At 36.3% G+C, this 23,615-nt stretch overlaps 1 pseudogene; it reads right to left on the bottom strand.

The window, feature by feature from the left end:
* Positions 1-15,267: 15,267 nt before the first annotated feature.
* LOC125654646 (uncharacterized) lies at positions 15,268-17,097 on the bottom strand (annotated as a pseudogene).
* Between the last annotated feature and the right edge of the window lie 6,518 nt (positions 17,098-23,615).

The raw sequence follows: 23,615 nt of genomic DNA, 5'->3' as shown, positions 1-23,615 counted from the left end.
AGTACTGAGGACCTATTCTACCCGGTGTTGTAAAGCATAAAATCCCCCCCCCCCTCCCGCATAGACTTTTCCTCCGAAAAAACGGGCCCGGGATAGACATTCCCCCCGGAAAGATGGGCCTGGAATAGAATTTCCCCTTACGAAGAATTAACCCGGGTCCAACCCCAACCCCCTAAGAAAAACCGTCCCAGTATAGAAATTCCCCCTAAATGACAGTACACCCCCATTCTTACATTTTAGCTATGTATCTGTTTCCATTTCTATTACTAGAATTCTCTTGCTTATTTAGACCCAGTAATTCTTCTGATTATTTTTGTGTGTGTGTATCGTGAACAATCATCATCTTATGATTTTTTATAAAAAGGAAATTGCTCAAATCGTGTAATGGTATATCAAAATTCATTCAGACATCTTAAGTCTTTATCGTTATTTACTAGTATCTAACATTTGAATTAGTAAAGTTGGGAAGAACTTAAATGATTTTTTTAATTTAAATAAACGAGAAAATTGAATTACTTTTATTTATACAGTTCATCTATTTCACTTTTCAGATATTTTAATTATACATCTTATAGTCACGTCGCGCACGGTACTGGTGTTACTTTCATACGTGCATTAGAAAATGTTTCCGCTATGTTTACACAGTTGTATATTTTGTGGATTATTAAAGTCTTATACATCAATGGCAAGGAAAATATATAAATAATAATAATAGCTTATATAAAATATAATTTACACGCATTATATTATCAATAACGGAGTTATATACACGCAGATGTCGTCATTTTTCGTTGTCCCGCGTTACATGAAATACGCATACGCTTTATCCACAGATTAATAAAATGATTGATTTTGTCCCAAATAACGTAAGAATTGGTGTATGATTGTGACGTCCTTATCTAAAAACCATAAACCAATTACTTTAAACATTTAGTTCATAGAATTGATATAGCGACCTTAAAAATGGCAAAGACAGTACCTGTCAGTGGTGTCCCGTGTTTGTAGATAGACTGCAAATGCAAATCATCATGACCAGTAGCACGCCTAATACAGGGGGAAGTTGACTATCCTTGTTACATTTATAATGTACATGTATCGTGGAGCACAATGTATACCAGTATTATAAAATTCTGAGTATATCCATGAAGTAGATTGATTTTATCGGTGTCCAGTGAAATGTCCTTTTTCTACAAATACCGCGCTTTTTAAACAATTCTACCATTTTATGTCTTATTTCTAAGCATTATTCCAACGCGAATATTTTAATGAATATAACTTACAGAAAGTACATAAAATTTACTATATAGAATATACAACATTTCATTTTATCCCGCGTCCATTTAGGAAAACGAAAAGATACTTAATGTCCAAATAAATGTCCCATGTGATTTTGTCGCGCAATGACGCGACGTCAATGTACACAACCTACGTCTAGCTAAAACGTAAAATGTTGCTTTTATTATTTTTGAATTATCTAAATTAAAATGATTTTTAAAAATAGTATACAAGGTATTTAAGCTATTGCATGTGTATCTCATAGATATGTTTTACTCTAGATCTGGTACATACACTTTAATTGACTTTATCAAATGACAATTGTACAGACTACATTTTGTTGCATGTACTACTGTATGTCATCGTCGCAAACCACGGGTTATTGTTTCATTCTATTTCACATACGTTTGTGAAATAGAATGAAACAATAACCCGTGGTTTGCGACGATGTACTGTATGTATGCATATAAAAATTCAGCATTGAACAGATACACTTACGGTGTGTAAAACGTTGCAATATTATACAAATCTTGATTTATATACGAAACTCTTTAATCATATTCGATAATCTTGTTATTCATATATGACAAAATTTTAATTATATTCGATAATCTTAATATTTATATGCGAAAATTTTGATTTATATTCGATAATCTTGTTATTTATTTACATTTGGTAACCTTGTTATTTATATTCGATAATTATATAAATCTCGATTTATATTCCATAATATTTGATTCGTATTTGATAATGTTGATGTACACATGCTAGATGTACGCATGAATTTAGTCCTATTGATTGTAGGTGAAATGCATAATTTCAAAAATTGATAAAAGAATTAGCTTCATTGACCATGACCTGACCTCGGATGTCTTAAATTTAACTAGAGGAGCTACTCTGCTAAAATTAAACTTTAATAAATATACAGCACTACCAGCCGTGAGACATTTGGCCTACTGCCTGAATTGAATAGTTGACCTTGCCCTAATATGCTGAATAAACCCAGTAGCTATGTCGAAGCTTGGGTGGCTGCCCTGTAATCCCCCATAGGCTGCTTACCTAGCTGGATTAACAAGTGTGATACAAATTTGAATATGTATTAATCGTAATCAGAAACAGGGTGCAAATTTACATATATGGCGGAAAGGGTCGCGTGCAATTTTTTGTGGGGAACTGGGGAGGCGGCCAGTTTGACTACCAACGTAGGGGCAACACAGGGGGCCTTATGTGGACATGGGTGCCTGGACCTGAACGGGTGATCATCTAAGGGGGAAGAGATCTCTGCGCATCTCAGCTGTCTCCTGCGTGCTACCTGGTTTAAAGAGCAAGTACAGAGCAAACTGTGGACCCTCCTACAGTTTCCAACATGCACCAGCCAGTAGCATTCCCTAGGAGGTGGATGTGAGCACAGGCACCAGAACGGTGGATATATATAGCGTGTTAGATCTTATGTACCCCCCCCCTTCCAATGAATGAAAGATATATACATAAGTCACATATTAAATGAATTGAATGTCAAAATCTTGTTAGAGTATCAGTGACGTGTTGAACAACCTCACTGTTGTATTTAGGACCCAGGTGATCTCTGGCGGGTGTGAGCGATTGCCCCTGGAATATTTCGCCCATATGCGTTGGTACTCCAGAAGAGTAGAGGAAGCCTCTCTCTCTCTCTCTCTCTCTCTCTCGTAGAGTAAAATTAAAAAAATTCGCATATGAATATCAAGATTTCTCACATATAAATCAAAATTTCCGTCCGCATATAGATATCAAGATTTCTCACATATAAATCAAAATTTCCGTCCGCATATAGATATCAAGATTTCTCACATATAAATCAAAATTTCCGTCCGCATATAGATATCAAGATTATCGAATACAAATCAAGATTTCCGCATATGAATAACAATATCATTAGATCAAAAGTTCAACATCTGACAAAAAAATCTAAAGTCACACGGTTTTCACGAGACCACCCCTTCAAAACTAAATATGATATATATTGAAACTAACCGATTCGCAAGTAAAACATACGAGTATAAATAACACTCTGTATATCTTTTCTACTGTTTATTCAGAAATGAAAGTGAACATTAAAACGTTAAAATGTAATATTATTTGGAAGTTTTTATCTCTCACTTCAACTCACCGTGGTTATTATTATTATTCATTTATAAAGCGCAAAACTACATATACTTTCTATGCGCTGGTTGTTGTTTTTTTTCCACTAGAGCGTGATCGATGTAGATCGATGACAGAAACGTACGGGAGTTTTTAACCCCCCCCCCTTCCGTGTTTGGCATTAATAAAAAGTATTAAAGAGAGCAATGATTATTAAACATAGAGACTTGAACAAGTCTATATATATCCTAGAAAAAACCAAAACTGATTTTTTTTACTGTGTTCAAATTTTTCAGAGGTCATATTCATAAGAATTGCAAGCCTTATTTCATGGGATGGTTACCTGTAAAATGCGAAACGAAATCGAAAGGAAACGAAATCTACCGAAGCAAAACGAAACCTACCGAAACGGGTACCCTTATTTCATACGACATGCCTGCTGTTGTAGTCACGGTGAAATAAATACAGTACGTATACTTTGGAGTATTTCTAAGAATTCATAATTTTTATGAATGTACACTATACACGTACAAAGATTTATTTTCAATTTTTAAACATTAAATCATGCATGTGCTTTAGTTATGATATTACAGCTTGGAGATAATGAATTTGTTTAAAATGTGACGTTGCTTTCGTGATTATATTTTGCCACAATTTATGACGTTATAAGTGTAACGTAAAGTGACACCAGTACCGTGCGCTTAGTGAGTCGATTTTTTACGAAAAATCCTACTTATATTGACCATCGTTAAAGTCTTTTGGTAAGCATATTGTATTTACAATAAAAATATTTGTTTGTTTTATGAATATCGTAATATTAATGAGCACATATCTATTTCCTTAAACTATTATAACAAATGAAATCCGGAAACAGGGGGGGGGGGGTTGTTATATATATACCAGGGCGATTTTTCCGCCAAAGGGGAGACTCTATACTGATTTTGTACATAGGGGGAAATTATATCCTGGGGCGCAATTCCGGGCCCGTTTTTCCGGGGGGGGGGGGTCTATGATACAACACCGGATCCCCACGGGATGAAACATATCTGATATACATATTACATGTAAAAGCCCTACATTAACTGGATACTGGATATTGGACTACAAGGGCTTTGCAATTGAGGACTAACCAAATCACGGTTAGGGTGGTTCGGGAGGGGTTGTCCCCCTCCCTTACGGGAGAAAATATTGAAGCATTACAGGTAATGATCAATTGCAAGCACATTAAATTCTTATCTTTGAAATGATGGGGGGGGGGGGGGTTCCATCTCCACACCCCTTAATTCTGCAAGTGAGACTGTTAGTTAACTCTATGATAAAATTTAGAAGATATAAAACAGAAAGAATTTTGATACAAGTAAAAAGTTTCATATATTTTTGGAAAATTATCTAGATGTGCAATATTTAGGATTAAGCTCAATAAAAATCCGAAGTACGTAACATTTGATAAGGGTAATTTTCGCATGGGGCGCCTCTATGCCGGCTTGATTAGATCGCGTCGTATACGTACATTTAATGACAGAGTGAAATTTTAGTGTTTTTATTGAAGAAAATATGTGGTTGTCATAGACAAAAAACTCCGCAGTTTTATCGTGTCCAGAGTTAAATGTCGCACTTTTAAAGGTATTTTGTTGATTAGGAATATGCATTGATTGATCACTATTTTACGATCAAGTGTTGCATCTATATATTTTGGAAAATGAACTATACGTGATGGCTGGTCGAGGGGTTGGGGAAAGGGTGGGTGCTTTGATCAGTCCGCTACTAAAGTTTTCCTAGTAATGAAGACAGTATTAGTTCTTCATTGTAAAATCTATTTCCAATATCAACCGTAACTATTTCAACTCCAGTAAAGCTTCCACCAAAAAATTACAACAAACAACAAATCATCGATACATAAATGTTCGAGATTATGTCTCTAGGTAGTGTCAAAAATAACAACGAAATCTTTCTTTGGAAGCGGAAGACCATAATGATAACAGAGATAACAATGAGGTCTTCAGTTGGAAGCGGAGGACCTGAATTACAGTAAACAAAAAACCCATTTATACTAGACTAGATAGGTTAGGGTCAATGGCTTATGATCTCGTGTCTGACGAAGCGTAACGTGTAGAATATAATAGGGTAGATTGTTAATTGGGAATACAAAATGACTGACTAGTGGGACCACTATTTTTTTTTTTATTTAAGTAGTGTCAAGAACAACGAAATCTTCCGTTGGAAACGGAAGACCTTAATGATATCTTATTCAGGTTTCGATTTGGGAGCAGAAGACCTTAACTACAAGACTTGTTCGGTTAGGGTCAATGTGTTATGTTGTCGTGTCCGACGAAGCGTAACGACTAGGATTTAAAAGGATAGTTTGTTAATTGGGAATACACAATGACTGACCAGTTGGGCCACTATATTTTTTTTTATATCCGAACTAAACATCGTGTGATTATTTCCTGTACATATATGAAGTATTCAAATTGTACATTGTATAGAATAGCAGGGACTAAGTAGAGTGATTGAACAGTATTTTCCGTTCAAGTGCCATTTCTATCTGGTCAAAACGAGCCTTTTGTCAATTTTGGACCATAAATTCTGCAGGAGGAGGGGTGGCTTCTGCTCCTCCGCCGCTAAAGTTTTTTTTTTTTTTAAATTTCAAAATATTCATAAATAAACACCGCACGATTATCTATTCTAAATATTCAAATTATTCAAAATGTTAACGTTGTCTATTTCAACTTTCAATATAGTTAGGAAGCTAAGTGAATAACGCTGAATTTTACCGCAGATATCCATTGACTTCATTTACCTGATTATTATAGATCAACACAATTATATTTATATGTGTACTTTTAAAAAGTGGCGGATCCAGGGGGTTAAATTGCAATATGAATACTTTACTTTTGAAGAAAGAAAAAATAGAAAACCCAAACAGATAGAAACTCCAAATAAACAATGAAACATACTAGTAAAGATCACAGGAATTTATCACGTACAAAATCAGTATCTAGGTAGTATTAGTGGGTTAGTGTCTGACGAAGCGTAACGGCCAGAACTCAATGGTGAAGTTCGTTAATTGGAATTACACAATGACTGACCAGTGCTTTACGTTCAAGGGTAAAAATGGGCCACTTGTCAATTCTAGAAATTGAACTGTGCGAGGGAGAGGGGGATGTTCGCTCTCGGTCATCCACCACTAAAGTTAATAAACATCATATGATGAATTCCTTAACATGTATATATGTAAAGTATTCAAAATGTTAACATTAAATTTACTTGTATTTTAACTTCCAATAATGTTACAATGATAGATGAGTACCGCTGTTATAGGCATCACCAAAATTATCTAGCTAGTGGCGGATCCAGAGGGGTAAGAAGTAGGCATAAAATCGTGATAACAGTACTTTGCTTTTGGAATAATGATAAATAAACCCTGACAAGACAACCCTGATATATATATATAAATGTCCATGATCATAGAAATGTATCACATAAAAAATCGATGACTAAGTGGAATAACAATTAATTGTCAATGATAACAGGTTTTCATTGCGAAGCAGACCTTAATTACAATAAACAAGTACACCCACAAGATGTTGTCGTGTCTGACGAACCGTAACGAGTAGGATTTAAAAGGGTAGTTTGTTAATTGGGAATACACAATGACTGACCAGTGTCCCCACTACATTTTTTTTAAATTTCCGAACTAAACATCGTGTGACTGTTTATACCATACAAATATGAAATATTCAAATTGTACATTGTAGAATACCAGGGACTAAGTAGAGTTACAATGGGAGTAGTTTTTTTAATTGGAAGTACACAATGACTGACCAATATTTTCCGTTTGAAAGTGCCATTTCTATCTGGTCAAAACGAGCCTTTTGTCAATTTTGGACCATAAATCCTGCAGGAAGAGGGATGGCTTCCGCTCCTCCGCCTCTAAAGTTGTTTTTCTAATTTCAAAATATTAAAAAATAATCCTCGTATGATTATGTATCCTAGATATTTAAAGTATTCGAAATGTTAACGTTGTTTATTTCAACTTTCAATATAGTTAGGAAGCTAATATTAAGTGAATAACGCTAAATATTACCGCAGATATCCATTGACTTCATTTACCTAATTAGTAGATCAACACAATACGTCTACCTAATAACTGGCGGTTCCAGGGGGTTAAACTGCAATATCAATACTTTGCTCTTGAAGAAGAAGAAGAAGGGGGAAAAACCAAACAAATAAAAACTCCAAATAAGCAATGAAACACACGAGTAAAGATCATTAGGAATTTATCACGTACAAAATCAACTCACGACTAGTGTCAGTGGCTGTATTCAATGATGAAGTTTGTTAATTAGAAATACACAATGACTGACCAGTGTTTTACGTTCAAGGGTAATGTCTATCTGGTCAAAATGGGCCGCTTGTCAATATTAGAAATTGAATTGTGCGAAGTAGGGGTGGAGTGTCGTTCTCGGTTATCTACCACTAAAGTTAATAAACATAACATCATATGATGAAGGCATGCCTTTATATATATATATATATATATATATATATATATATATAAAGTATTCAAAATGTTTACATTAGATTATATCTACATTTATTTTAACTTTCAATAAGTTAGAATGATAGGTGAGTACATGTACCGCTGTTATAGGCATCACCAGAATTAATTTAGCTAGTGGCGTATCCAGGGGGGTATTATAAGAAGTAGGTATAAAATCGTTGTAACGGTACATGTACTTTGATTTTTGAACACTGATAAATAAATCAGATAATCCTGATATATAAATGTCCGAAATCATAGAAATGTATCACAATATAAAATCGTTGACTAAGTAGTGTCAATGGATTGATTTAAGGTTTCATGTCCAACGAAGCGTAACGATTATGATTTACGAGGGTAGATTGTTAATTAATTGGGAGTACACAATGACTGAACAGTGCTTTACATTCAATAGTCGTGTATATCTGGTCATTAAGTGGCTGGGGAAATAATTAGTACTATGCGTGAGGGATGGGAATGGGACGGGGGATCCGCCCATTCGCCACTGAAGTTATTATTTGAAAAATAAACATCGTATAGTTAAATTCTTTTGCGTATACAAGGTATTCAAAATATTAACGTCATCTATTTTATCATCCAATGAAATTAAAATGATAAGTGAAGACTGTTGTATCCACACAACTTGTGTAACTAATTAGTGGCGGATCTCGGGGTTAATACATTTGTAAGTAGACCTAAAAATTTGCGATAACATTGCTTTGCTTTATGAGTAAAAAAAGTCTACAATATTAATAAAACATTGATACACAAATGTCGAAAATCATATAAGTTTATCACTATAAAATCGCTCGAGATGTTTAGAACACTTAGAGCCGAACTTCCCTAGAGTCGAGACGTCTGTTAACCGTTTATTCGGACACGCCTGTCAAAGTCTTTTCGACGCTTAATGTAAAGGTAGCAATCGGAGAAAGTACTTTGACTTGAGAATGAATACGATTGTAGAAGGGAGGGAAAGATGGACCGAAGCATGCATTTTGTAAAACGATTCTTGTGTTGTTTAATAATCGAGAATCTTATTTGAGATGTCTGATTCGGTTCACTAAACAACTTAGCATCACCTAGCAGAGTTCATGTTTCACCGTAAGCACTTAACACTAATTTTAGAATATGTAAACAAGTTGTAAGCTAGGCCTATTCCGTAATTCAACAACATATCACAGGAACTGGTAATTTAATCTGTAGTAATAATACTGCTACCCTTTATAAAACCACAAGGATGGTGGGTGACGATAATTTTAAGAACTATTTTGAAACGAAGTTTTGAGTCCTTGTAGGTCCCCCCCCCAATAGCAGCTGATTAGGGGATGGTACGGTATATGGTATATACCCACACTATTATTAATACAGACAAAATTACCGGTTCCTGTGAACATATTTTAGTACCTGACGACATATGAAGGGTTGTGAATGTGAGCAACTGCATGTGAATGCACGGGCAATGGAAGTTGATGTAAATAGATACATGTAGTATGTGCATGTATATATATTTATACATGCACATACTATATATTTACATTAACTTACAGTGCCCGTGTGTGAATGAGTATTTCATAGTGTTCTTGTCTGCTTGTTGCAATAATATAGTCCCGTCCAATTTTATATGGATATTTTTGTGCAAGGGTTATATGTATACAATTAAAATTGCATGGGGAAAAGTTTAGTAATGCAGAGCTCTAATATCTTTTATTATCTCTCATGTTTTTTAGACATTTATTCACAAACACATAGGCCTACACATAAGAGTTTATAATTACTATATATATTTAAAAATTAATGCCATGCCTTGGCTTTTAAGTACATTTTAAGAATCATGACAAACAACACTTTTTAAGATACAATTTTCTGTTTTATTGTTATATTCATGGAATAAAAATCCCATCCTGTGTTTTATTTGGGATATCTATTCCCATTCATGCTCAAATAGGATATTTACTGCCATTTCATGTTCATTATGGGACATTTCCTCCTATGGGACATTGTATCCCATATTAAGTTTAAATATGGGAGTTAAAATCCTATGGGAGAAATTATATTTTTTCTCCCATAGGATTTTTTGTGGGAGTGAAAATCCCCCAAGTGGGATTAAAAATCCCTCCAAAATCCCATGGGATTTTTTGATTTCAGGTGAAATATCTTAAAAACTACAATAGGTGCAAGTGTAAATGTTGGTGCATGTCTTGTGAACATAAAATCCCATCTTTTTTTGTGAAGGGTTTATTTGTATCCTTAATAAAAGGGTTGGCGAAACTCCGGACTTTTGTCGTGTCCAGAGTTAAATGTCGCACTGTTCTGTATTAAATCAATACATGTGGTCCAATATGTATATTTAGGGATGATCAAGGTAAAGTTTGTCCTTCAGTGCCAGTCCTAGGATTTATTTTGGGAACTATCCTTTATATCCAGAAAACACTACAGCACAATTTTCTACAGACAATCACTTCTGTCGAAATGTACAGGTCTGGATTATGGAATCCGGATAGGGCCACGTAGTTCACTATCGCACCATCGAGGTTTGGGTCGATGGTGCGATGACGATGGCGCGATAACGCGATGACGATGGTGCGATAATGCGATGACGATGGTGCGATGGAACGATACTACGATGACGATGATGCGATAACGCGATACCGATGGCGCGATTACGGTATCGCGTTATCGCCATCGTACCATCGGGTCATCGCTCCATCGCTATCGCGGTATCTTACCATCGTCATCGCGCTATGGCACCATCGCGTCATCGTTATCGCACCATCGCCATCGCATTATCGCGCCATCGACCCAAACCTCGATGATGCGATAGTGAACTATGTGGCCCTATCCGGATTCCATACTGGATGCAATCAGAAGGTATATATGAGTTAATATATGATGTGTATATATAATTATTTCAAATTTTAAAAACTCAATCCAAGAAAACTACTCCATATTCTTACATTCAATAGAAGGACAGATGTTAACATACAAAATGATTTTAAAATTCACTAGATTTTCCGATGGTTCCAAAAGCTAGGCTGGTGCAAAGGAATCAAAGGCAGTCGGATAGCAGTTGACAAAATTTGCACAGAATTCGACACTAATATCAAGACATGGAAAATTTCTATCCAGGTTACTTTAAAGATTTTCCATTGATGAACGTAAAGTAATAATGTAATGAATAAATAAATAGCTGGATAAATGCATTCAAACCCTGGTGACTCTCATCGAATTAAACAGTGATTTCTGAATTATATATCCATCAAGGTCAAAGTATTCACTCTTTCTCATAAATGCTTTACACTAGCTGTCTGTGTTTTGACATTTTTAACTCGCCTGAGCTGAAAGCTCAAGTGGGCTTTTCTGATCGCCTGTCGTCTGTATGTCCGTCTGTCTGTCCATCTCTCCGTCTTTTAACTATTTAGATTTTTGATTTCTTCTCCAGAACCACGGGGTCAATTTCAACCAAACTTGACAAAAAGCATCCTTGGGTAAAGGGCTCTCATGTAAATAGAGATAATGACAAAAATAGGGTGGGGTCATTTAAAAATCTTCTTAAGAACCACTGAGCCACAAGAGCTGAAATTTTCATGACATTGTGCAAATTTAAGTTTATTAAAGCTCTGTGGGTAGGTTGGGACAACAGTGGGGGATCAAAATTTTACATGCGAATATATTGGTAAAATCTTTTTTCTCAAGAACCAGTGGCCCAGGAGATTTCGAATTTACATGCTTCCTGAAACAGTGCAGATTCAAGTTTGCTAAAATAATTACTCCTGAGGGTAGGATGGGGCCACAATAGGGGCTAAAAGTTTGACATAAAAATATATAGGGGAAATCTATAAATATGGGTCAAGGTGACTCGGGTGAGCGATGTAGCCCATGGGCCTCTTGTTTCTATATTTGTTTCATTGGTAGCACGCAACATTAATTCTTTACAGATAGAACTTGGACATCCTGTGCAAGACCGCAGACCTGATATAGAGGACCAGTTGGAAATGTCAGAGTCCGACTCGGAGATATCAGAGAGTATACAGACTTCCTCTGATTCTGGTCCTCATGGCCAAGAATCTGAAGTTGATTTCAGCAGTGAGGAGGATGCTGAAATAGCCCCACTCCCCTCAGATGAGGATGCTGATAGTATACCACTCCCATCAGATGATTTCTCCCTAGCTGAAGAGGATGATAGATAAGATCAAAGTACATATGTCTGAAATATAATTTGCAGCAAATATATCATTAAGAAACCCGTATTAATATGTCCATTTTTATGCCCCCTTCTAAGAGGAGGGGCATATTCCTTTACACTTGTCGGTCAGTCGGTAGACCTCATGTTGTCGGTTCAATATCTTGAGAACCATTCACTTGATCGTAATATTTCATTTGTTGGTTGGTTATGAGTAGAAGAGGATCCCTATTGATTTTCAGGTCAAAAGGTCAAGTCTACTCTGGATATAGGAAGACACTGTTCGCTCAATATCTTTAGAACCCTTTGCTTGACAGACATTAAACTTGGTACACTGCTACATCTTCAGGAGATGACCCCTCTTGAGGTCATATGGTCAAAGGTCAAGGGTTAAACTGGACATAGTAATAGATTGTCTCCTATATCTTAAGAACCATGTGCTTGATTGACACCAAACTTGGTACACTGGTACATCATAAGGAATAGATGACCCCTATTGATTTTTAGGTCACATGGTCAATCCACTCCTGACATTGGAAGATATTGCCTGCTCAATAATTTGAATGGGTGATACTACTTATTAAATGATGCATGTGTATAACCATTTTCAATTTTACACCATGGGAGATATATATGTATTACAAACATCTTTTTTTAAATAATAATTTTATATTATGGAAATACCTTCAATATTTTCAGACCCTGGATATAGCATCTGCTGGGACAATGTCCAGCAACTCAGTATCACCCGACACCACCTCCGTCAAGAAAATAAAATGATGTTGTGGGCTTTGTGTTTTGCTGCCAAAAACCGCATCTCTTTTCGTCACGTCGATGGTCTTGATGAAAAATGCTCTGTGAGAGATATAGAAATGCATGTAAGCTTCACAAAATTCCATCACTATTTTTTTTTTAAAAATTGAGCATTATTGCATAATTAATAAGATAAAAACCTAAATGAATGAGATTGAGATTTCATAAAATTACTATATATCGTTATGTAATGTATCTTATTATCTCCTTGCAATTCATCACAAAAGGGGACATAGTCGTTCATGTGGGTCATGTATATGTGGCGATATATGTGTGAGATTCTGAGCTTCTAGACACTCTACAGGCCACATGTTTTGCTCAATTTATGTGATACTTCAAAGGTCATGGTCACCATAGGATTTAGATTTGCTGACTGCCTACATTGCTGCTTTGCAGAACTTGTTATATACAGTATGTAAATTCACACAGGGATGAAATAGAATTACATTTGATTTACAGAACTACCTACCATCTGCTGGGGACTGGCAATTACTAAGGTGCAGAATGGAGCATGTTGTTAAGAATATCCTGTGTAAATACTTGCCACAGTTCAGTGATATTCAGGTTAAGGACCATACCCACCAATATTCAGAGATTTCTGACAGAAAATCTGAAATAGTGAGTAAAAGTGTTCAAACAATAAGCAATTTTGCTTTACAAAAATGCACATAATATGAAATAATAATTTGCCGAATAGGTAAACCTTGGAGTCATTCAGCAGAACCCTTCCTCTGCACGTGGAACCCTGGAGATTCTGAAGGTACTGCATCAGTATGTTCCATTTGGACGTGATGGCCAACCTTACCCAATTCTTTGCCATGGCGATCAGTTGAGTGTCGAGAGGATGGTAGAAGCCAAACTAACCATGGCCTTCAGTGAAGACCCAGATGACCAGCTCACTGGACTAATTCCTCGTCCCCAGGGTTTCCATAAGAGGTGTATAATCCTCCAAGACTCTATGAATTTGCTGTTTCATGGCAGGACAGTTGGCGACAAAGGGTCCCTGTGTCACATCAAGAACAAATTTGGGTTTCGGACTGTAAAAAAAGATTTCGGACTGTATTAACTCAGTTGTTGATTTCTTTAATTTCATAACTGAGGCATGTGTGTGTATGATTGCCTGTAGACTTTGGAATGTCAATGACATTGATGACGTATCAGATGCAGTCCCTCATAATGAAACAGACAGACATACCTTTCTAAATGATCTAAGTGAGAAGGTGGTAAGGTTGGCATGGCCCCAGGTGGACAGAGAATCCATACATCAGACTGCATTTGGAGCAGGTGAGATTCAGGAGCCCAGTGACAACACAGATGATGATGGTCATTCATTTAGATGACACCGTCCTCTACTGGGAAAGTGGCCATGAACTGGAGGACACACTTCCATACTACACTGACTCTGGAGACGAGTTTGGTAAGACAAAATTTTGTATCAAAATAAACTAAATTCAGTAAGTAAACAATCATTGATGCATAATATAACTGTGTATTTAGGTGAACCTGATGCAGATGAACATGACAGTGGCGATTCAGTCTTTAACTACAGTCGCTGTATGCTATGGAGAGGACTCATTCATATGGTCCAGACAACTGCCGAGAGATGCAACAATGTAGACCATATAATTGCAGACTGGAGGCTTGACATGATTGAGTTCTGGAATCAGAATCACAACAAGTACCTCATCTTGGGCCAGAGACTATTGGCAGGTAACCTAAGTTTAAAATATGTGCATTTCTTATTACAGAATTTCAGATGTTCCATAATTTCACATAATTATATTTAGTTACATGAACTTCTATATTTAATAATTGCTATTTCATTGTTTGAAAGGTGTAAGCGGATGTTTACCCCCAAGGCTGAGGAATGAAGTTATTTGGAACAGTACAGCGAACTTGGTTGGCAAACCTGCGCACAACATTCTTCTGGATCTGGTCAATGAATTTCTGAATAATGAATTCAAATGCAAGCATGCATTTCAAAACAGACTTTACAATGATATGTTTCTTTAAAATAATTACTCCCAATTATTCAATTGTTATAGAACAGTACATGTATATTTTGTACTTACAGCAAACTTTAAAAAGTGGCATGGCCAGTACACTGATACTCAAGTGTCAAGGTGCAGCAAGATTGTGGGGAGTATAGGGAAAGCAATCGAAGAAATATTCTTCACAGGGGTTGTAAATGATTACATCCCAAAGGATGCAGCACCAGATGGCACCACCAGAGCTAAAATTAAAAAATTCATACAGGAATACAGGGAAGAAAATTTATTTGCAGACACATGTGAGAGACATCATACTGGTTTTCATGATTTTGAGCACAAAATTTTAATCAAGAGTCCAGAAAAACTTCATGCAAGACTACAGAAATATGTAAAAAAAAAATTAAAAAAAATTGGAAAATGAGAAATATATCTATAATACATAAACAAGGTACTTATAATGGTAATGAAAGTATATAATCACTGCATTGTCTCTGAGTCATGATATAGTAATGGAAAAGATTAAGATAAATTTTAATTACAATACAATATTAAGTACAGGGTCTTGGAGAATTAGCATCCTCTGTTATAACATTTATTACTGTCAAAGCAATTACCTGCTGAAAAACAGTGTCACTACTGTGAATTATTATGGCAAGGGCAGGTGTTGGAGCATAGATAGCAGCATTTACACTTTGCACAGTCACATTCTGCACATTGCAATTGGCATTCAGGAATTGTTACTTTTGGTGCTGAGGAATGTCCTATAAAATGTCGCAAAATAGATTCTCTGAAGCACTTCATCTCAGACTTGTCCATCAATTTACAAAGCTCCTTCATATCATCAGAGGCTTGCAAAATTGAGCCAGGAGTCACATAATAGAATGCTTTAGCTTTCCTTCCATCTCGCCCTGCCCTTCCAACCTCCTGCCAGTAATCCATGAGAGAGTCACAGGCTCTCCAATGAATAATAAACTCAATGTCTGGAATATTGATGCCCAACCCAAAAGCTATGGTGCATATGACAAGCCTAATGACACTGTCAGGTTTTAAGAATTCCTGAAGTATATAGTCCAGTTCCTTGCTTGCCATCCATGTATGATAGAGAGCAATATGACTGTTGTGGAAACCCCTTCTTTGCTCCAGGTAGGCATGCTCCCTTACATGCCCTAGAACATCCCTGTAAAGGTTTCCTCCACGACTCAAGCTCCTGTATTTCAATTAGATTGTTTTGAATCAATATGAACATCTAACATAATTACAAGTATGGAATATTATCTATGGATCACATTTGTTGTTTAACAAATTACATTGTGATTTACTTTTATGCAAAGCTATATTTGTCATAACAAATATTCAGTTAATATTTCACTACAATAGATTTTTGAACTGTTCAGAAATTCTACAGTCATTTATTTCATATATTCATGATCAGTATTACCTGACATATATTCATAATCAGTATTACCTGACATATATTCATAATCAGTATTGCCTGAAATATATCAATGTCTTCCTTGTTTTGATGCCTTTACTTTTACTTTCGTGGAACAACCAGCCCAAAAAATATCTTGGGATCTCTTATATTCAAGATACATTTCTGGCCTGTCGATGGAGCAAATTCACTTTAAATTCCAAGTATTCAAATTCAAATCTGACTAGTAAATTCAAAGAGGGAAAATTTTACCTCAAAAATGACCTTTTCTTTAGAAATAAAATTTCATTATGGCAAAAGAAAAATATAGAGGTGAACAAACAACTCCCATTAATTAGAAAATGTTATTACCTATCCGGAGAAGCAGTGAATAATTGTAGACGAGGGAGATGTATTTTGGCTCTAATATGTTGCAAAACTTCCTGTGTACAAGTAGCTGTCAACATCAGATATGGTACATCCGAGAAATGGGAGCGCAGCTAACCAAGTCGAGCAATAGTGGGTCTAAATGTATCACCCCTTTGATAAATAATTGAAAATATTATATACAAAATCTTTATGATTATAGAAACTCAGTAAAAAAAAATAACAAAATGTCTTGCTCGATTGTAATATGAAATTCTTACCAGGATTCTAATATATGTGCCTCATCAATGACAATCAAGCACACTCTCTCTTTGTAAACTTGAGAATATAGTATCATGTCTCCCCAAGTGTCATAATTCAACAATGTATCTGGTGACATGTCTATTATGGAATAATCTCCAGCCTTGATCCCTGCATTCAATGATATCAACATGCAGTTGTTAATGATGCATAGTGAACGAAATGTCTTCATTTGACAAAATTACAAGGTCTTTTAAGTGACCATTTGCAATTTTATGTAAATAAGAAATATTCAAGATATATATGTATTATATTATGTTGAGTGTTAATTTTTATTTTGTTATTTATTTATTCAACATATTAATATTTTTTTGATTAGCAATGAACATTTAAGAAGACCTTTCACTGCCGCCCATCCTTTTTTGAAGAATCACACTTAATTACACTGAAAATATGTATTTTGGCAAACAATATACTGTTCTAGATTAATGTAATCATTAATACATTTTATAACTTCAGTAGACATTTCTTCTTTGCTCTTTATCACTGTAGCTGATATACCATGCCTCGAATTATGTTGGCATTGGTCAAGCATAAGACTTTTCAATGGTGAAATGACAATACAAATGTGCTTCCTACTGGATTTAGAATCAAGGTCCAAGATCAAGGGGGCAACAGGAAACATACTTTTCCCATATCCCGTGGGGAAAACACCCACACAATGTCTTTTCTCCAGAAGACTGTTTACCACAGATGCTTGAAGGTCTTTTAGTTCAAATTCAGAACGAAAACGCCGTTTTATTTTCTCCTCGAATATCTTCTTAATGGAATCCGCCATATTTCCACGAGTATATGTGTACTACGTCACCATCGGGCACATTTTCTACAAACACTTATGAGAGTACACGTTTTCAAATGAGATTAGAATGAGAAAATTAACTGAAAGTGTGTGTGAACTTGTAGTATATATGTTGTTGAATGTCTAAAAAAAACAAAACAAGAACAACAAGTGATATGCGTTGGCATTGTTTATTATTTACGATATTAGTTGAAATTGACGCGAACCGGTGTTTGTTGTTAATGTAAACACGTGGAGCGACGTTTAGAGTGGTGTCCCTTTGTCACGTGACCAAATATCGAAATCTCGCTTACAAGTAAACATGGCTGTCGATAGGCGACAATTTCGAACGTATGACTTTCCGAGACTGATCAGAGCCATTTAAAACATTTGTAAGGTTAGTAAAGGGACGAGAGTAGTTAATAAATGTCTGAGGAATTTTTTCATTTCGTGCTTTTGGGTAGATTGTGTGAGAAGTTGGAGAAATAAACCTAGAACCGAGCGCAGTTTTTCGTGCGCAATAAATATACAGTTTTTATTATGAGTGGCACTGTAGCTCTCCGGTCTGTCAACATATTTTTTTTCGGAGAGCTACAGTTCTGCAGCTAGGTTTAAACTACAGGGCCAACAGGCAGTATACCGTTCAGCGGTTTTGAAACAGTCTGCTTTAAAAATGACTGAATCTTCGTTATTAAATTTTTCTTCAAAATTATTGTTGGTTTCTTCTATAAAATTTATATCATTGAAAACATTGAATCGTGGTGTAAGTATTGCAATACGTAAAATATCGTTTCAGCCGTGCAATATAAGTAGCACATTTTTTTAAAATATGTGAATCTCATTGTAGGGGTTTTAAGCTTATATATATATGTGTGTTAATGTTGCTGGTTTTTATTACATAATCTACAGCTTGTCTATAGTCAGATTTTCACGTTCCATTCTCATTATTGTCCTGCATATGGTGTTTATATCTCTCAACTGATTCGATACGCAAGAGCTTGTTCTGTGTACTGATAAAGAAGTTGATGTTACAGGGGTTTCAAAAGCCATGTTTAAAGTGGGCATTTTGCAAATTCTGTGGTGTTATAATGATCGAATTTGCTAATACAACCTCTCATTGGGTCAAATGATGTCTGATCTGTTTCATACAGATTGTTAGGTCGTTCTTCGCACACTGATTTTAACTATGGATTACTCCGTTTACCTGATCATGACGTAGAGCTAATGGCGGGTGTGACCGGTCGACAGGGGATGTTTACTCCTCCTAGGCACCTGATTCCACCTCTGGTACATGAATATCCATACATATTTGCCCAACTTTATATTTTGTATTTCTAAAAGGATTACTGTTTGTCATCTTCACATTTCATCTAATCAATACCTTACAGCAGTTTTTGCTGCGGGAGTAAAATTAGGCATTTTTTTAACTCATGGGTATACACATATATTAAACGGAATGTATTGTGGCGAACCTTGAAAGATGATGAGCATTGCACTGTTAATAACCAACATCTGTAAAACGTTTTACTTTCATAAGTAACAACTGACATACAGACCCAGTAGAGTATTTACCTCCAAAGCTGAAGAGTGCTGCATAGACTTTTGGCATAGAAAACTGCGATACAGAGTTACCTTTCTTGTGAAAATACATATTATGAACCCTAGATCAGTGGTATAGCAGTCGCTACGTCGAGTCGTTCGAGCGCCGCACATGTCATGTCCGTGTCAAGCATGATTCTTGAATATAGGTAGCAATTGCTCTTTCGCCAAACGCTCCGCATTCAGAAGTGGGAATCACGGGTTTTTCGGATATAACCATAAAACGGAGGTTCGGTGTCGCGGCATGCGTTCATACTCACTCTGCTAAGGCCCCGAGCGCCAATCATATGTCTTATAGGTGTAAAAGGTACTTCCTCTACAGCTGACAGTGTCTCAATATGAGAAAAAAATATCGAAGGGACGTAAAAACAAACAATCCACGCACTATGATTGCAGGGATATTTGAGTTCAAATTCTGCTATCAAAATACAAAACCGCTAAAATGTCAAAATCATAAACCATGCGTTAAGTGTCAGAAGATTAAAATAATTCTATTGACACCGATTTGAATGTCTAGAACGATTGATTGGATATTGTTTAACGTCCGTCTCGAACATATTTCACTCATATGGAGACGTCACCATTGCCGGTGAAGGGCTGCAAAATTTAGGCCTATGCTCGGCGCTTACAGCCTTTGAGCAGGAAGGGATCTTTCTTGTGCCACACCTGCTGTGACACGGGACCTCGGTTTTTGCGGTCTCATCCGAAGGACCGCCCCATTTCATCTTACGACAAGCAAGGGGGTACTGAGGACCTACATATGTGTTTTCTAATCCGGATTTGCACGGGACGTCTAGAATGAAAGGAGAAGATAATGAACAGTGATCAATCTCATAATTCCTTTTAGAAATATAAAATAGAAAGTTTGGCAGTTATGTATCCCTGAATATACCAGAGGTGTAATCATGTGCGCCTATGAGGAGTAAGCATCTCCTGTCGATCGGTCACACCCGCCGTGAGCCCTATATCTTGATCAGGTAATCGGAATTATCCGGTGTCAAAATCAGTGTACCAGGAACAACCTAATAATCGGCATGATACACGCCACACAGCATTTGACCCAATGATAATACTTTACACCGATGTCTACGCCAAGCGTTGAAAAAAGCATAATTCGTCTATGGAGAAGTGTTAGAAAGGGTGAAATAATAATAGCACTTCACGCCATGCCTGCAAAGAAAAGAACGAAGACAGAATATAAAAACACATTGAAAGGAATATAATTTTTTCTTCTTTATTGCAATTAACAAGAACATTCCGACTGTTATAAATTAAGTGATGTTTTCCAGAAGGAGTCATCAGAAAAGCAATAATGATGCTAATGCTGCAAATTCGCCTACACTATGAAAATAACCGTTTTGAAATTAAGAACTTTGCCCTGGATCTTCAATGTTATGAGCTTTTATCTCTTGTAATGTGCACCTAAAGACATATAGCACTTGGTTCTTTGTTTTAAAACGACCTATAAATTGCGAAAATGTTTTATATATCTCCGTTTACATGATCGCGATATTGGGTTCACGGCATGTGTAATCGGTCAGCAGGGGATGTTTTCTCCTCTTAAACGCCTGATACCGCTTGTGGTGTGTCCATGGGTCTGTGTTCGCCCTTTTCTTGATCTTTTATATTTGAGAGGATTTATGAGATTGATCAGTGTTCATTATCTTTCCTTGTTCTTAAAGAGATACCTGGACTCTGACTTGGTGTTGTTAACGAAATACTGCAGCATGGAGGCATGTAAAACTTATACGGTACTAATTTTGATGCACCAGATGCGCATTTCGACAAATTACGTCTCTTCAGTGATGCTCAACCGAAATGTTTGAAATCCGAAATAACATTGAAGTTTTAGAGCTATTATAGGGGAAAACAGTGTGCAAAAAAAGTGGAGTCAAATTCGTTCAAGGATAAGAACTATGCGTGGGGGAGATAATCCTTAATTTTAAAATGAATTTCTACATTTTATTACAGCAATTAAATATACATCCATATTTTCAAGCTAGTAACGAAGTACTTAGCTACTGAGCTGTAGAGACCCCTCGGAGACTAACAGTCTACCAGCAGAGGCCTCGACCCAGGGGTCATAATGTAAAACTTATACGGTACCAATTTTGATGCACCAGATGCGTATTTCGACAAATTATGTCTCTTCAGTGATGCTCACCCTGCAGACCTTCAGGGACTAACAGTCCACCGGCATGTGATATTATTTGTATATTAAAAACAAGATGTGTTTGTGAAATACTGATCCCCAAATATGGCAGCAAAGCTGTTCTCATACCAAACAAAAGGTCCCGTCACAGGGAATACATATAAGAAATCCCCAGCACTAAGCATTCATGAGTTATGGCAACTGTTGAAAGTTTTTGTAGACTAACAAGTGTACCACAAAACGCCCGTGAAAATCCTCACACATGGTGTTTTTCTTTAGCCATGATTTAAAAAACTTTCCTTTAGGTAGTATCAGCCATCATCAGACTGTGACATACTTTTTTCGCATTGTATGAATAAAGGGTCTTATTCTAAAATATGGCAAGAGGTAGATATGAAAATCAAGGGTGTTGTGTGTAAAATATTTCCCAAACGTTTACCAAGTTCAATAACCTGTAAATATCAAACATCAAACTAACTGCTGATCGGTACCTCTCTGAAAAAATGTTGGGACAGATCAGAGAGCTACAAAACCAACCCTTATAAATACCTACGATTTACGACGCAGAAAAAATACCAAGAGGTACTGTGAGCAATCTCACTAAGAATACCCCCGCTTACCCCAATATCCCAAGGATGTTGTTAATATGTTTAAATTACATCTTTCCTGGGTGTAAAAGAGAAAGAGCATGACAACATCTTGGGTAGTCTCTTCTCTAGGGAGATATGGATAAGAGATGAAACTAAATGATTGTTTTGTTATGATATTGGCTGTGAAGGGGGACCTTTGTTGAAGGATATGTAACACACCCCATTGGATGGCAGGCGAATATGTTAATAAGATATAGGACTCTTGTGCGCAACTGATAAATATGAAAGTTGTTGAAGTTTATTTCAGTGAAGGATTATATCGATGTCCAGTGCGCTTGACCTTTTGACACCAAATTCGATAGGGAACATATTCGTCCCATGGGTAGTCCATATGTATGATTTGGTGACTGTACGCGGAAAGGATAACGCTTTAGAGCCCGGAAACCATTGTATCTACAGACGGACGGACAACCCGATTCCAGTATACCCCCACAATTTTGTTGGGGGGGGGGGCATGATTGATTGATTAAATATTGTTTAACGTCCATCTCGAGAATATTTCACTGATATGGAGACGTCACCACTGCCGGTAAATGGCTGCAAAATTTAGGCCTATGCTCGGCGCTTATGGCCATTGATGAGGGAGGGATCTTTATCGTGCCACACCTGCTGTGACATGGGATCTCGGTTTCTGCGGTCTCATCCGAAGGACCGCTCCATTTAGTCGCCTCTTACGAGAAGCAAGGAGAACTGAGGACCTATTCTAACCCGGAGCTCCACGGGATTGTTGGAGGGGGGGGGGGGGTATAAAACTGCGCACGGCTAAGACCGTATATCGTTGTGTTTTTGATCCGCCGTCTCATAGATTTAATATAAAAAATTCCTAACATATTTTCCTACTAAACTTGTATCCAAACATGCCTTCAATATTCATTAAAACCACGCGACCCGAAAACTCACAGCTTCAAATTATTTCGTTTGTTGACGTAACCATGTTCGGTAACCAATCAATAATGACGACTCTGATTTACTACGGGCCTGCATTACATGTATAAAACAACAATCTTAATTATATATCCAAGGCTATCTTTATCACTTGGTGGTTCTCTTAAATTGAACTATGGTATTTACATATATTTATTCACAAGTTTTATAAATAACATTTTTCGGTATACGGAATATGTTAACTCATACCATTTATTTTCGCACTCAAAGATATTGTTTTCCTTCAAGTAATCAGAATGATTGTGTAGTATTTATTTTCTCTTTGTTTTACGCTTTATTCTATTAATTTCTTTTTTTATAATCATACCTTACATTTTTGAAAAGAAATATTTATTAAAAATTGAGATAACTATTTTTATAGCGAAATACATTCAACATGAGTATTTTTAAGGAATGAAATGGATATTATCTAAAACAATGGGATGTTATTTAAATTTTGAACAATAGCCCATCCTGCCGCGGAATGAGCTATA

The sequence above is a fragment of the Ostrea edulis genome, chromosome 7, assembly GCF_947568905.1.
Source record: "Ostrea edulis chromosome 7, xbOstEdul1.1, whole genome shotgun sequence".
Taxonomy (NCBI): Eukaryota; Metazoa; Mollusca; class Bivalvia; order Ostreida; family Ostreidae; genus Ostrea; species Ostrea edulis.
The sequence above is the reverse complement of the archived record's forward strand: the minus strand, read 5'-3'. Positions and strand labels throughout refer to the sequence as shown.